Genomic DNA, 14583 nt, shown 5'->3' with positions numbered 1-14583 from the left:
TTATTTAGTTGAGGAAGGTCTTTTCTGTATTAGTTTATTAAGACTCCTATAACGTATTATTTACAAACTTGGCGGCTTATGCAACACAAATTTATTTTCTAACAGTTATGAGGGCCAGAAGTCTGAAATCAGTTACACTGGGCCAGAACCAAGGTATTATCCACGTCCAGAAGCTCTAGAGGAGAATCAATTTCCTTGCCTTTTCTAGCTTCTAGAGTTCCATTCCTTGCATTCTTTGGCTTATGGCTGTTTCCTCCATTTCTAAAACCCATGACATAGATTCTTTAGATTCTGAGATCATCACAAAAACCTCCTTTCTTCTGCACTAGAATCTCCAAATTGCTTCCTCCTTATTTTGGCATTCATGGTTGCATTTAGGGCTCATGTGGGTAATTCAAGATAATCTCATTTCAAGATCATTGACCTACTCATACCTGCAAAGTCCTCTTGTCATATATAATAACATTGACAGGTTCCAGTGATTAGGAAACAATTATTCAATCTACCACAATTTCTATTTCTAGTTTACTAAGTTTTACAATCATAAATGGATATTGAATTTTATCAAATGCTTTTTTTTTTGCTCTATTGAGAATACCATATGATACTTTTATTTAATTCTGTCTTATGGTGAGTTATATTGTTTGATCTTCAAATGTTAAATAAAACTTTCGTTTCTGAGATAAATCCCACTTAACCATGATGTATAATCCTTTATATATATTTGAATGCCATTTTATAAAATGAGATTAAGAATTTTTCATCTGTGTTCATGAGGGTCATTAATATGTAGTTTTGTTTTGATTTTTTTGGGCTCTTGTTATCAGAGTAACACTGGCCTCAGAATGAGCTGAAACATCAGTTGGTGTTATTTTTCCTTAAATATTTGGTAGAATTTACCAGTGAAGTCTTACTTTGCCTGGAGTTTACTTATTATGAAAATTGTTAAGTACAAATTCAGTTTTTAAAATAGAAAAGGGACACCGGGGTGGCTCAGTCTGTTAAGCATCTGACTCTTATTTCAGCTCAGGATCGGGATCATTAGATTGGGTCCCACCTGAGGCTCTGCGCTGGGCTTGGAGCCTGCTTGGGATTCTCTCTCTCCCTCTGCCTGCTCCCCCACTTGTGCGTGCATGCACACTCTTTCTAAAAAAAAAAAATAATAATAAAAAAAATAAGAAAACCCCAAATAAAATAGATATAGGGCTATTCTGTTTGTCTATTTCTTCTTGAATGAGCTTTGGTAGTTTTTTTCTTTAAAGGAATTTTGTTCATTTCATCTAAGTTATTGAAATAATTATAGTTTTTCATAATATTCCTTTATTATTATTTTAATGTCTATAGCGTCTGTAGTGAGTCTCTTTTTCCTATTTATGATATTGGTAATATGTTTCTTCTTTCCTTTTTCTGGCCAAAGTTTATCAATTCTATTTATATTCTCAAATAACCTGCTTTTGCTTTAATTGATTTTCTTTGTTTCTTTTTCTCTGTCTCATTCTCTTCCCTGTCTCTCTGTCTCTGTCTCTATATACACATATGTACATATAACTTTATTCTTTCACTGATATATGCTCTTAATTTACTTTCTTCTGCTTGCTTTGAATATTATTTGTGCTTCTTTCTCTAATTTCTTGTTGTAGAAGCTTAGTATATTGATTTCAGACCCTTCTGTTTTTCTTACATAAGCACGTAAAGCTTTAATTGTCCCTTTATGAATGTTTAACTTGCTTTTCACAAACTTTGACATGTTGTGTTTTCATTTTTATTTAGTTCATATACATCTTAATTTCCTTTTTGATTTCTTCTCGATTATTTACAAGCATGTTGTTTTGTTTTAAAAAAAATTCTAGATTTTCCATATATTTTTCTGTTACTGATTTCTAATCTAATTATCATCAGATGTCATAGTTTTTATGTTTTGAAATCTTTTCTATTCATTGAGACTTGTTTTATGACCCAAAATATTTTGGTAAGTTTTCAAAAAAATGTGTATTTTGTTGTATTTTTCATCTTTAGATATTTTATTAGTTTTTAATTAAAAAATTTTTTTTCCATGTCTTTCCTTATTATGCCCACTTTTATCTACTTTTCTGGATATATAGAGCATATTTACAGTGACTGTTTTAACATCTTGTCTACTTTTTAATGTGTATCATTTCTGCATCTGATTGATTTTTTCTGTGCTATTTTGCTACTTGGGTTTTTTTTTTTAATTGGATATCACATAGTGAGTTTTATATGTGGTGTGCTACAGTTTTTGCATTTCTTTTAATATTTTTGGATTTTATTCTGGAAGCATTAAGGTGCTTCAAAACGAGTTGATCTTTTCTCAGTGTAGCTTAAAGGAATATCCTTCCAAGGACTCTGCTCAGTGCCCCATATTTTAGGAAGCTTTCCACTCTGTATGCTTATGCTCATGATGAAGGCTCAAAGGGAGCACTCTGCAGACCTCTTAGCATCCATATTCATCAGTGATATTGGTCTGAAATTCTCCTTTTTGGTAGGGTCTTTGCCTGGTTTGGGGATCAGGGTAATGCTGGCTTCATTGAAAGAGTCTGGAAGTTTTCCTTCTGCTTCAATTTTTTGAAACAGCTTCAGGAGAATAGGTATTATTTCTTTTTTGAAAGTTTGGTAGAATTCCCCAGGGAATCTGTCAGGTCCTGGGCTCTTGTTTTTTGGGAGGTTTTTGATCACTGCTTCAATCTTGTCAAAATCAAAAGCTTCTGCACAGGAAAGGAAACAGTCAAAAAAACAGAGGCAACCCACGCAATGGGAGAAGATATTTGAAAATGACAGTACAGACAAAAGGTTGATATCCAGGATCTATAATGAACTCCTCAAACCCAACACACACAAAACAGATAATCATATCAAAAAATGGGCAGAAGATATGAACAGAGACTTCTCCAATGAAGACATACAAATGGCTATCAGACACATGAAAAAATGTTCACCATCACTAGCCATCAGGGAGATTCAAATTAAAACCACATTGAGATATCACCTTACACCAGTTAGAATGGCCAAAATTAACAAGACAGGAAACAACATGAGTTGGAGGGGATGTGGAGAAAGGGGAACCCTCTTACACTGTTGGTAGGAATGCAGGTTGGTGCAGCCTCTTTGGAGAACAGTGTGGAGATTCCTCAAGAAATTAAAAATAGAACTTCCCTATGACCCTGCCATTGCACTCCTGGGTATTTACCCCAAAGATACAGATGTCGTGAAAAGAAGGGCCATCTATACCCCAATGTTTATAGCAGCAATGGCCACGGTCGCCAAACTCTGGAAAGAACCAAGATGCCCTTCAACGGACGAATGGATAAGGAAGATGTGGTCCCTATACACTATGGAGTATTATGCCTCCATCAGAAAGGATGAATACCCAACTTTTGTAGCAACATGGATGGGACTGGAAGAGATTATGCTGAGTGAAATAAGTCAAGCAGAGAGAGTCAATTATCATATGGTTTCACTTATTTGTGGAGCATAACAAGTAGCATGGAGGACATGGGGAGTTAGAGAGGAGAAGGGAGTTGAGGGAAATTGGAAGGGGAGGTGAATCATGAGAGACCATGGACTCTGAAAAACAATCTGAGGGGTTTGAAGTGGCAGGGGGTGGGTGGGAGGTTGGGGTACCAGGTGGTGGGTATTATAGAGGGCACAGATTGCATGGAGCACTGGGTGTGGTGAAAAAATAATGAATACTGTTATGCTGAAAATAAATAAATTTAATTAAAAAAACTTAAAGAAAGGACTTTATTAAATTCTGTTTTTTTGCATGTTATGATTTTACCAAGAATAATAGATAACATTTTATGTTAATATATTAGCTGAGTTTCATTTCAAGTGAATTGAGGCACCATTAACTTACACAAAATAAATGTTCATATGCATGTTATACTCCTTTACTCTTGTTCTCTAATTCTGACATTTATAGATTGGACATAAAATAATGCTAAGAAATATACTTCTAGGAGGTGTATGAACTTTTGACATGTGTTTAAAATGAAAGAAAGCAAATACTTTGTTGAGGGTAAAAATGGACTTTAGATTTAGAGTGAAAACATAAATGGTGGTTTCTAAAAAGTGCTTTTTTTTTTTTTTAAGATTACAGTGTTTCATACAAGTCTAATTTAACCAATAGGACTATATATTAGAGTTGTATCATGGAAGAGAATAGAAAATAGTTACATAATAAATTCAGGGAACAGTGTTAATATCTTACAACATGTATTTATTAAAAACTGGAAGTTTTAGCACCATTTTCTGTTCCAGTTTCTATTAGATCTTTGATCATTGGTGCTTCAACTTGGATGATATTATAAAGTTCTCTTGAGGCAAAGGCTTATTACAGAATCCAAGGAATTTTCATGGGTCAAGTAACATTAAGGTGGGCCCAGTGGAACAGCAGCAGGCAGTCTCTTTTGTCCTCTAAGAGATATGAGCTATGATTTGCTACTTCTCACCATCTAAAGAATTTAAAGTAATATACAATATAATCTCATTCATCACTGTAATGTCTGGCAGGTAATGCTGTTAAAACACAACTGGCCAATAACATAATTTCTATTAAATAAATATGTTGCAGCTGCAAAAAGTTTAGTGACTTTTTGCCCATGGTCATTTACTGAGTCAGCATAGGGCCAGGAATAGAAATAGAAAATTCAATAACTTATATATCTTCTATATTTTTGCAGCACACAGAAAAACAGTCCCTAAGATGAATGACATATAACATGCTGAGTCTTTGTTCCTCCCACTAGATTGCATTAGCGTGCCTTCATTGGTTTTTGCCCCAAGTTAATTTTACTTATTAGGTCTGTGAAAAACATGGCCATGTCCTTGGGGCCTCTGGACATGCACACCGAAACAAATCAATTATTTGAAATGCCACAGAATAAATACTATCAGAATAAGCTCCTTGGGAGAAGAAAGGTGTCATATAATTCAAAGCAATTTATAAATATCTACTTTCAGACACAGTGTGAGACCTGATCCAAACTTCTTTGAAGAAGATTTAAACAGAGCTGCCTATATTTTCTCTTGTTTCAGGCCTAGAGTAATGTTAAGGCAGCAGAGTTCAAGTATTTTCTCTAATATTGGTAGAGTAATGTAAAAATAATGTATTTACTTATGAAGGGACATACATAGAAAATTACTTTGATTCAGATAGCTCTAGCTTGTAAAGTAGAAATTTATTCCCACTGGGATAGTGGAATCTTTGTCGAGGTTTCAGTGCTGTTCTTTGAGTATTGAAAATATTTATAAAATAAAATTCTAAAGTAGATGCCTTTTAGATATTATGGGAGTAAGATCAAAATTCTAATATGTTGCTACTAAACATGATGAGGATAATCAGAGAATGGAATTATGAGTCAATATAAAATATATAAAAATGAGTCAATATTATAGCAGCTACAAAGAAAACTTCTATGAACATGAATTTTAAATAAGTGAAGTAAAAATATTAAAGTTAAGTTTACATAAATATTAGGAAACTGTAATTATGTAATTTCAGAATTAAAGCATCCATCTTCACAAATATAAGAAAGAAAAGAATTTAACTCTAATTATCCTGAAAAATAGCATAGCTTAGTATGAAGATGAATATAAACTAGGCATTAGGATTAGAAACTGACATTTATAAAGCATCTGACTTAAAAAGTTTTAAATTTATTTTTAATTTTATATTTAAATTCCAGTTAACATACAGCAAAATATTAGTTTCAGGTATACAAAATATAGTCAATGATTCAATACTTCCATAGAATACCTGGTGCTCATCACAACTGCCCTCCTTAATCCCCATCACCTATTTAATCCTCTCCGTATACCACCTCCCCTCTGGTAACCATCAGTTTGTTCTCTGTAGTTAAGAGTCTGTTTCTTGGTTTGCCCATCTTTCTTTTTCTCCCCTCTTTGCTTGTTTCTTTCTTTCTTTCTTTCTTTCTTTCTTTCTTTCTTTCTTTCTTTCTTTCTTTCTTTTATTAAAGATTTTATTTACTTATTTGACAGACAGAGATCACAAGTAGGCAGAGAGGCAGGCAGAGAGAGTGAGGGGTGGGAAACAGGTGCCCTCCTGAGCAGAGAGCCTGATGTGGGGCTTGATCCCAGGACCCTGGGATCATGACCTGACCTGAAGGCAGAGGCTTTAACCCTCTGAGCCACCCAGATGTCCCTGCTTGTTTGTTTCTTAAATTCTGTATGTGAGTGAAATTATATGGTATTTTTCTTTCTCTGACTGTCTTCTTTCACTTAGCATGATTCTCTCTAGTTCCATCACTGATCATCATGGAAATACAAATCAAAACTACAATGAGATATCACTTCACACCTGTCTGAATGGCTAAAATCAACAATACAAGAACAACAGGTGTTGGCAAGGATGTGGAGAAAGGGGAATACTCTTACACTGTTGGTGGGAATGCAAACTGGCACAACTACCCTGAAAAGCAGTATGGTGGTTCCTCAGAAAGTTAAAAATAGAACTACCTTCCAATCCAGCAATTGCATTTCTAGATATTTACCCAAAGAATACTGATTCATAGGAATACATGCTAATACTAAATACTAAAATACTAATTCATAGGAATACATGAACCTTTATGTTTATAGCAGCATTATCTACAACAGCCAAATTGTGGAAACAGCCCATGTGTCCAGTGACTATGAATGGATAAAGAAGATGTGAGATAGAACCCATCCAGCATTGACATGTATGGAACATGGATGTGTGGGTATTCTAATCCCATAGGACCACTCTTTAGCCAACAGGGGTTGGGAGTCAGTGCCTTAGTGACTCATTTCATAAGACTTGTCAGATGGTCTGGCAAGAAACAACAGTAAGTTGCTTGAAGTAGCCAAATTCATTGTTCAACTTTACCTGCTTTCCTCTTTCACAACCCCTGTACTTAATGCCTACTTCCTGAGCTTACTTCACAAATAAATTATTTGTGCACACACCTCTGTCCCACACTGTGATTTGTGGAGAACCCCTGCTAATACAACTGGTTCTGGGAGTGGCCTTTAAAAGCACACATTTTGGATGGGATTTTAGAGTGAGATCATTTGCTGTTAAAAAGCTAATAATAATCCTATTTCTGGTCTTAAGAGGATGGAGATATCTTCTGTCCTGTAGTACCATAAAAGTAGTCTCATCTGTATTGATCAGAATTCCCCAAAGAAATAACAAATAGGATGTAGGTATGCATATAGAGATTTATTTTGAGGAATTGGCTCATATGATTATGTGGGCTGGCAATGTTGCTTCTTGGAAGGTAGGTCTAGTGCTGGAAAATTCCCTCAGTTTTTGTTTATCTGGGAAGATCTTTATCTTTCCTTCATTTCTGAAGGACAGTTTTGCCGTGTGTAGTATTCTTGGTTGGTATTTTTTTTTTTCCTTCAGTTCTTTAAACATATCATCCTACTCTTTCCTTGTCTGCAAGATTTCTCCTGAGAGATCTGCTAATAGTCTCATGGGGATTCTCTTGAATGTAATGGGTCACTTTTCTTGTTTTCAGAATTTTCTCTTTATCTTTGATTTTTTTAATGATTTGATTATAATGTATTTTGGCATAGACCTCTTTGGGCTCAACCTATTTGAAAAGTTTTGGGCTTTTTGAATCTAGTTGTCCATTTCCCTTTACAGATTTGGAAGTTTTAGCCATTATTTCTTTGAAAAGTCTTTCTGTCCTCTTCTACCACTTCCATGGACTCCCATAATGTATATACTGTTTCTTTTGATGATATCTTATAGATTTTGCAGACTATTGTCATTCTTTTTCATCCTTTCTTTTTGCTCCTCTAACCAGATAATTTCAAATGACTTAGAGTTTACTAATTCTTTCTTCTATGTGACTGAGTTCGATGTTGTAGCTCTATAATGAATTTCTCAGTTCAATCACTGTATTCTTCAGTTCTAGAATTTCTCTTTGTTTTTATGGCTTCTATTTATTTGTTGATCTCCTCATTTTGTTCATGTATTGCATTCCTGATTTCATTCAGTTGTCTATCTATGTTCTCTTGTAATTCACAGAGCTTCTTTTTGATGTTAAGTAGTTTATATATCACCATCCATTTAAGGTTAATGACTGAAGCTTTATTACTTACCTTTGGTGGTGTCGTGTTTCCCTGATTATTCATGATCCTTGTATCGATATCTGTACTTTTGAAGATATGGCCACTATTTCTGGTCTTTATAGGCTGGCTTTAGCAGAGAAAGGCATACACCAGTCACCTGATGTAGGATTCTAGATTAGCTAGTTGTGGTATCTGTGGTCACCTGGAATCTCTTATGGGGGGGCCATGGCAGGTAAATGGGACCTGCTGCTGGGTTCCAAAGTTGTGCAGGATCTGTTGCCAGAGTCCATGGTCAGAAGAGACCAAGCATTAGTGTTACATGGTCAGGCACACCTGCTGCTGGGGCCCCACAGTCAGGAGGGGCTGTATAGAGAGGATTTGCAGCTAGGCAAAGCCATTGGCAGAGATCCACAGTGTAGTGAAGCTATTGGTGGGGTTTTGTCAGTTGGGCAGGATCAGAAGCAATGTTCCACAGTCGTACTGATGGGGTTCCAAAGTGGGGCAAGGCTACTGATGAGGCTCCTTGGGAGGGCTGATAGGCAGTGCCCCTGGGTAAGGTAAAGCTTTTGTAGTTGGGCCGGGCTCTTTAGGGACTGCATGGTTGACAGAGCCAATAAGCAGGGTTATGTGGTCTTGAGGTCAATAACAGGGGTTTGTGATTGGGCAGGGCTAGTTGAGCGGTCTTCTTAGTTGCAGGGCTGCTGGCAGGGCTCTCTAGTAGTACAGAGACTTCAGATAGCTTCTTTCTTTGGGTGGGGTGGTTGGCGGAGCTCAAGATCAAAATCAAGATCTTAAACTTGATTTTCTGGTTGGGAAAACTGATAAAGACCTAGTGGGGCAGCAGTTACACAGGCTTATAAAGCCACTGGTGGAGGTCAAGGGACTAGTGCCAAGAGACACACCTGCTAACATCTAGAAGTTCTGTTCCTTTTATTTGTTACTAGCTGGTGTGCCATGGTGACTTAAGGAATAGGTAATATGGATAAAATATTCCTTTTATCCATTTTAATGTGGTTTCTGATTTATTTTTACTACACTGGTGTGTTGTAACCTTGCCTTGAGTTTGAAAATTTTCACAAAGATATTCTTATTCATGGATAGTTGCCTAACCAATCAATGTTTCTGTTGGTGGAGGCAGTGGGAATCTAGAACTAAGGGGTCTCCTATTCTTCTTTCTGACATCACTGAAATGGTCCAGTTCAAAACGTGCAGGGTGGGCTAGCATACTGAGGCTAACATACTTTGGATCCTCAGTATGCTAGGCCAAAAGTTTTCAGTCTAGAGAGCTAGGAAGGTCTAGGGTTGCAGTTCAGGTCCAAAGGCTGTCTGCTGATGGAACTTCTTTTTGCTTTTGAGAGGCCAGTCTTTTGCTCTATTGGTTGGGGCTCACTGACACTATGTGGGGCAACTGTCGTTATTCAAGGTCCATCCACTTAAATGTTAATTTCATCCAAAAACACTCTCATAGAAATATCTAGAAGAATGTTTGACCACATATCTAGGCATCATGACCCAGTCATGTTGACACATAAAAATAATCATTACACTCCTGTGAAGAAGGTAAATGAAGGTATGAAGGAAGAGAAGGTATTGGGTTTTACCATAACTATTGCATTTGAATGAAAAGGGATAATGAAAATTTTAAGGATTACGGAGTTGTCTGTCTATAGTAAACTGCTTTCAATGCACTGAGAAAAGAAAATGGCTGGTTCATTTTAGGTAATGATTAATTCAAGGTATAGTATCAAAATCAGAGGTACTATATTGGCAGCTTCTGAGGACATTATCACCTATATTTTCAAAAAATATTATTCTGGAAATGAGGTCCTTCATCTAATTATAAGTGTAGCAGATCAATAAAGGATGTATAGACTTAACAGTTTCCTGTGTCAGAGACAAGAGCTTCATAAAAGGAACTATAAGCCTGAGACTTAGGTTGGAGAATGTGGGCTGGCAAATGTGTCCAGATTTCCCTAAATTCACTGTACTAGCAAAGAATCTGCATACTAGAGAAAAGGCTATTCTTATTTGGAGAACCTGTAAAAACCTCAACCAAGACTAGTAACTTAAAACACGATGCTTGGTAGACTATAACTTCTCTTGCCAATCCCCATTTCCTTCACCCTACATTATGATGAGAGTTCAACCTGGCCTGAGCTAGAACATAAAATTCTTGGGACACTGGATGGCTCAGTTGGTTAAGTGTCCAACTCTGGATTTCAGCTCAGGTCATGATCTCAGGGTTGTGGGATTGAGCCCTGTGTTGGGTTCCATGCTCACCAAAGAGTCTGCTGGAGATTCTCTTTCTCCCCTCTCTCCCTATGTTTCTCCCCCCACTCATGTGCATGCTGTCTCTCTCTGAAATCAATCAATAAATCAATAAAATCTTCAAAAAATCTTAAAAAAAAGAAAAGAAAAATTCTTTCTATGGGAGAGAACAGTTCACAAACAAGAAGAATCACAAGATTTGGCTAACATATGCTGTCAGGAACCAGAGGAAAGTATGTAGGATCTTGAGGATATTAGAATTCAAGGGATAAATTATAAGCCTGGGTTGGGAAAAACCTATTGACATGGGGTCATGTTTAAATGTTTTGGTAAGTCTAACCTGTTTAGATATACCTCTGGTATGGCTCCTTATAGTTTGGAAATAACAATGATCCACAGCAATAAAATGGAGATACTGGGATTGCTTTAACATAGGAGTAAGGAAGGGGCTAGAAAACTCAGGAAAATGAGAATATCTGAATGGTTTTATTCTATCAGACCAGAGAACCCCGGAACCAGAGAACTGTTTCCTGGGAGGTCCCAGAGGACATTCCCTTTACTGAGACAATAAGAAATGTTCAATAAGAAATATACCAGCATCTTGGAGGATCTCAGTGGTAGTTACTGTCTGTAGGTTGGTGTGAGGAGTACAAGAGGATGCCATGAGACTGGGTTCCCTAGAATCAAGAGAATAAAGGGAATCATTGAGGCTAGACACCAGCTTGAAGCACATAACTTGCAGAGACAAATTAGATATAATTACTGAAAATGGGCCACAGAATTGAGAGTATTGAATATCCAGATTTTCCCAGATTTTCTGTGCTGACAAAGACTCTGAATGCTAGAGGAAAACAATCAGGGTGTTTTGTTCCACAGTGATTTCCGGGCATAGCTAATAGATTATGGTGCCCACAGTACATGATGGACAATTAACCCAATATAGTACTATCTGGGTTATAGTAACAACAATAGTGACAAAAACAGAAATACATTATCTGACAAGCAAAAGTCTGAAGTTAGACCCTGTGTTGGAAAAATTATAGTGCATCACTCAGTTTTCAGATATAAGTTCACACACCCAGTACCCACTGCTTGTAAAGACGTCAGATTCTACTGAGAAATACCTTTGCAACATCAACACATAGTTTGAGAGAGAAATTCAGGTTTTTCCTAGGTAGCTGTTTATTTACCCAGGTAACAATTCTGGGGAAAAGAAACACCTAGACTGTGAGCAGAGTTTGGATAAAGATCTGAGGTTACATGGTTACCAGATGACCCAGAATGCCATTTGGGTCTTCTGGATAAGGTAGGGGCTTATGGAGTCCAGGAACAGTGATCCAAGTCAGTTTCATGATGAAACCCATGGTCCATGTATCTACTCTGAGAGTACTTCCCTAGCCATTGAGTGTATGTTTTGTGACCAGTGGAACTTGAAAATTCATTTCCTGACCTGTGAAATAAGAGGCCATTATTGTAGGAAGCCTCATGGGATGCCCCTTGGTCTGCTTCCTCATTCCCAGCAAAAACAGAAATTCAGAAGCAACAGTACAACCCCAGAGGAACTGCCCAGTTTAGTGCCACCATGAAAGATTTAAAGGACTATGGAGAGAGGAGTTGGTAACATCATATCCCTATTTAATTTGCCTCTGTGGGCCCTCTAAACAGAAATCGATCATGACAGATTATGATGCAATAAATAAACAAATGATACTCCACTCTCAGTTCTTTTGTTGGATATAGTATCTTTATTAGAAAATATGAACACAATCTAATGGTATATGCAGGAGAGAAGGAAAATTCTGCTAGGGGAAACTCTAATGAAGTATTTTGCCTGTTACATTTTTTATTGATACAACTCATGAAGAAAGATCCGCTTTGCCTTCCTTTTTTAGTGCTTAGTCTGAGAGGGAACCCAGGAAATTAAGTCTTAGGAGGAAAAACTGCTTTCATAATCTCAAGTGTAAGCCACCAACAGGCCTTACTGATAAAACCTTCAAAGCTTGAAGAGATAAGAAAGGCAAGCATGTATTCTATTAAACATTTCAGTAAATCTGTAAAAATCAGTAATTATGAACATGGTGTTTGTAGAGTTAAAAATGCAACTCTTTTCATGCTTTAAGTATTCAGTCCTGATAAGAGTTTTAAGGATAGTTTGTTCTAAAACATTTAAAAGTAAAACTTACATTCAGATACACACATGCACACATACACACACACACTATATATGTGTGTGTTATATATATCGGGAATTCTCTGTGTGATTAACATTCTGGACTGTCCTAATAGTGTCAAATAATGAGAAGCCAAACATGACCCACATCTATGTTACAAAGATAGCACAGAGAAGGAAGAGTGGGAGGATGAATCACTCTTGTCTTTCTTTTATGCTCAATGGTTTTGATAAGTTCTGCAGATGATTATAAAAACAGCAGCTATCTGGGACATCTGGGTGGTTCAGTGGTTTAAGCCTCTGCCTTTGGCTCAGGTCATGATCTCAGGGTCCTGGGATCAAGCCCCGTATTGGGCTCTCTGCTCAGCAGGGAGCCTGCTTCTGTGTCTCTCTCTCTCTGCCTGCTGCTCTGCCTACTTGTGATCTCTCTCTCTCTCTCAAATAAATAAATAAAATCTTAAACAAAAACAAAAACAAAAACAAAAAACAAGAACAGCAGTGATCTGTTTCCAAATAGCGAGATCCTTCATACTGACTCACCAGTTACACAAATGCTAAGTATTCATAGAAGGACTACAGGTAACCTTTACTTCTCTCTGGTCCCTTTACCAAACCTCTACTTCACTTATGACATTACTTGTTAATATTTTGCATTTCAAAAATATACAGGTAAACACAAGCTTGCTAATTTTCGCTTAACCAAATAAAATTTAAAATAGATAAATGTTAAATTCTCACAACACTAACCTTAGTTTTCATATTCATAAAGCATTTTAGAATTACCTAGACATGAAAATTGGGAATGTATTTGCTTATTTGGAAGATTCAAAAGCTGAGTCACTTCACTTTTCCTATTGCTTCCAGTTGCTAGAATACTGGCAACTCACAAAAATATATTTAGCATATCCATATAGATTCCCAGCGCAGAATTGATGAGATCGTATTTTTGAACTTTATATATTGGTATTATTTCTGCATGATTGATTAATTTTTGCTATTATTTAGAAGGAACACACTGAAAAGAGCTAATCCACCATAAAGTGCCACAGAATAGAGTGGAACCAGCCACAGTGGTAGGTGGACAAAGCATAGGTCCTAGTGAGGATGTGAAGATGAGACCAAGGCCCGCTCTCAGGGATGTTCCCATGTTCAGAAATTTTCCACTGAGTGTGCACATGGCCACAGTGGAGGGGTCTCTTCTGATGCCCACCGTGTACTATGCAACTCTGATGAGAAGAGCTCTCCTCCACCAATATTTGTGAGAGGAACCGCTATGACACCCTTCACATTAGAATATGGTAACTAATTAAGTTGCTTTGGGTCTTGGGCTCTGGTCATATGATAGTGATTGTACCCACATTCCAGCTCCAGTTTTGGCTGCAAAGGTTGTACTGGTTGTTGTCCAAGAATCTCTCATCATGAAGATCATGAGAAGAGTTCTCTTCACCTCCATGGTGGACAAAGCTGTAAAATCAGTACTTCCTGCTAAGTATGTATACTTAGAATGATTTCTATCCTTAACACACCAAGGCCAATTTATAGCCTTTTCAATGGTTCCAATTTGATTATATATTTCTAAGCCATAGTAGCACCATGCTCCAAGACCAAGCAGGCCATCCACCAATAAGCCATCTTCTCATCTGATCAAATTTAAGTATTTTTCTATCAATGGCTCCAATACTGCCTCCTTGAGTTCTTGGCCAGCTTTTCCACACCAGATACCAGGTCGTTGCTAGGTGTTAAGCATATTCCCTGCTGGATGTTAAGAGCCATTGATTCTTTGTGATGGAATTCTTCACAGAGAGGAGACCTTGATGAAAGCTGGATCGAAAACTCTGGGAAGTGGTGTCTATAAACACACAAGTCTTGCAGTCAGCACAGTGGATTTACCAAGCAGATTGAAATGGTCAGTCCGTAGTCACCTCAACCATGCAGTTACCCTTCTGAACAGGCAAAATGCAAATGTGCACACCTCCCTAGCCCTTCACCCACTCCTTACTTCAAATTTTCTTAAGCTGCTAAAATTTAGAGTGCATTTACTACTTCAGCCTAGCTTATTCTGA

At 37.1% G+C, this 14583-nt stretch overlaps 2 pseudogenes; both read right to left on the bottom strand.

Moving 5' to 3' along the window:
• The window catches only part of LOC116591994, a 153962-nt pseudogene extending 145817 nt beyond the window's left edge, over positions 1–8145 (bottom strand).
• Positions 8146–13268: 5123 nt separating this feature from the next.
• LOC116591896 lies at positions 13269–14293 on the bottom strand (annotated as a pseudogene).
• Positions 14294–14583: the final 290 nt, after the last annotated feature.

The sequence above is a fragment of the Mustela erminea genome, chromosome 1 (assembly GCF_009829155.1).
Source record: "Mustela erminea isolate mMusErm1 chromosome 1, mMusErm1.Pri, whole genome shotgun sequence".
In the NCBI taxonomy this organism is placed as follows: domain Eukaryota; kingdom Metazoa; phylum Chordata; class Mammalia; order Carnivora; family Mustelidae; genus Mustela; species Mustela erminea.
The sequence above is the reverse complement of the archived record's forward strand: the minus strand, read 5'-3'. Positions and strand labels throughout refer to the sequence as shown.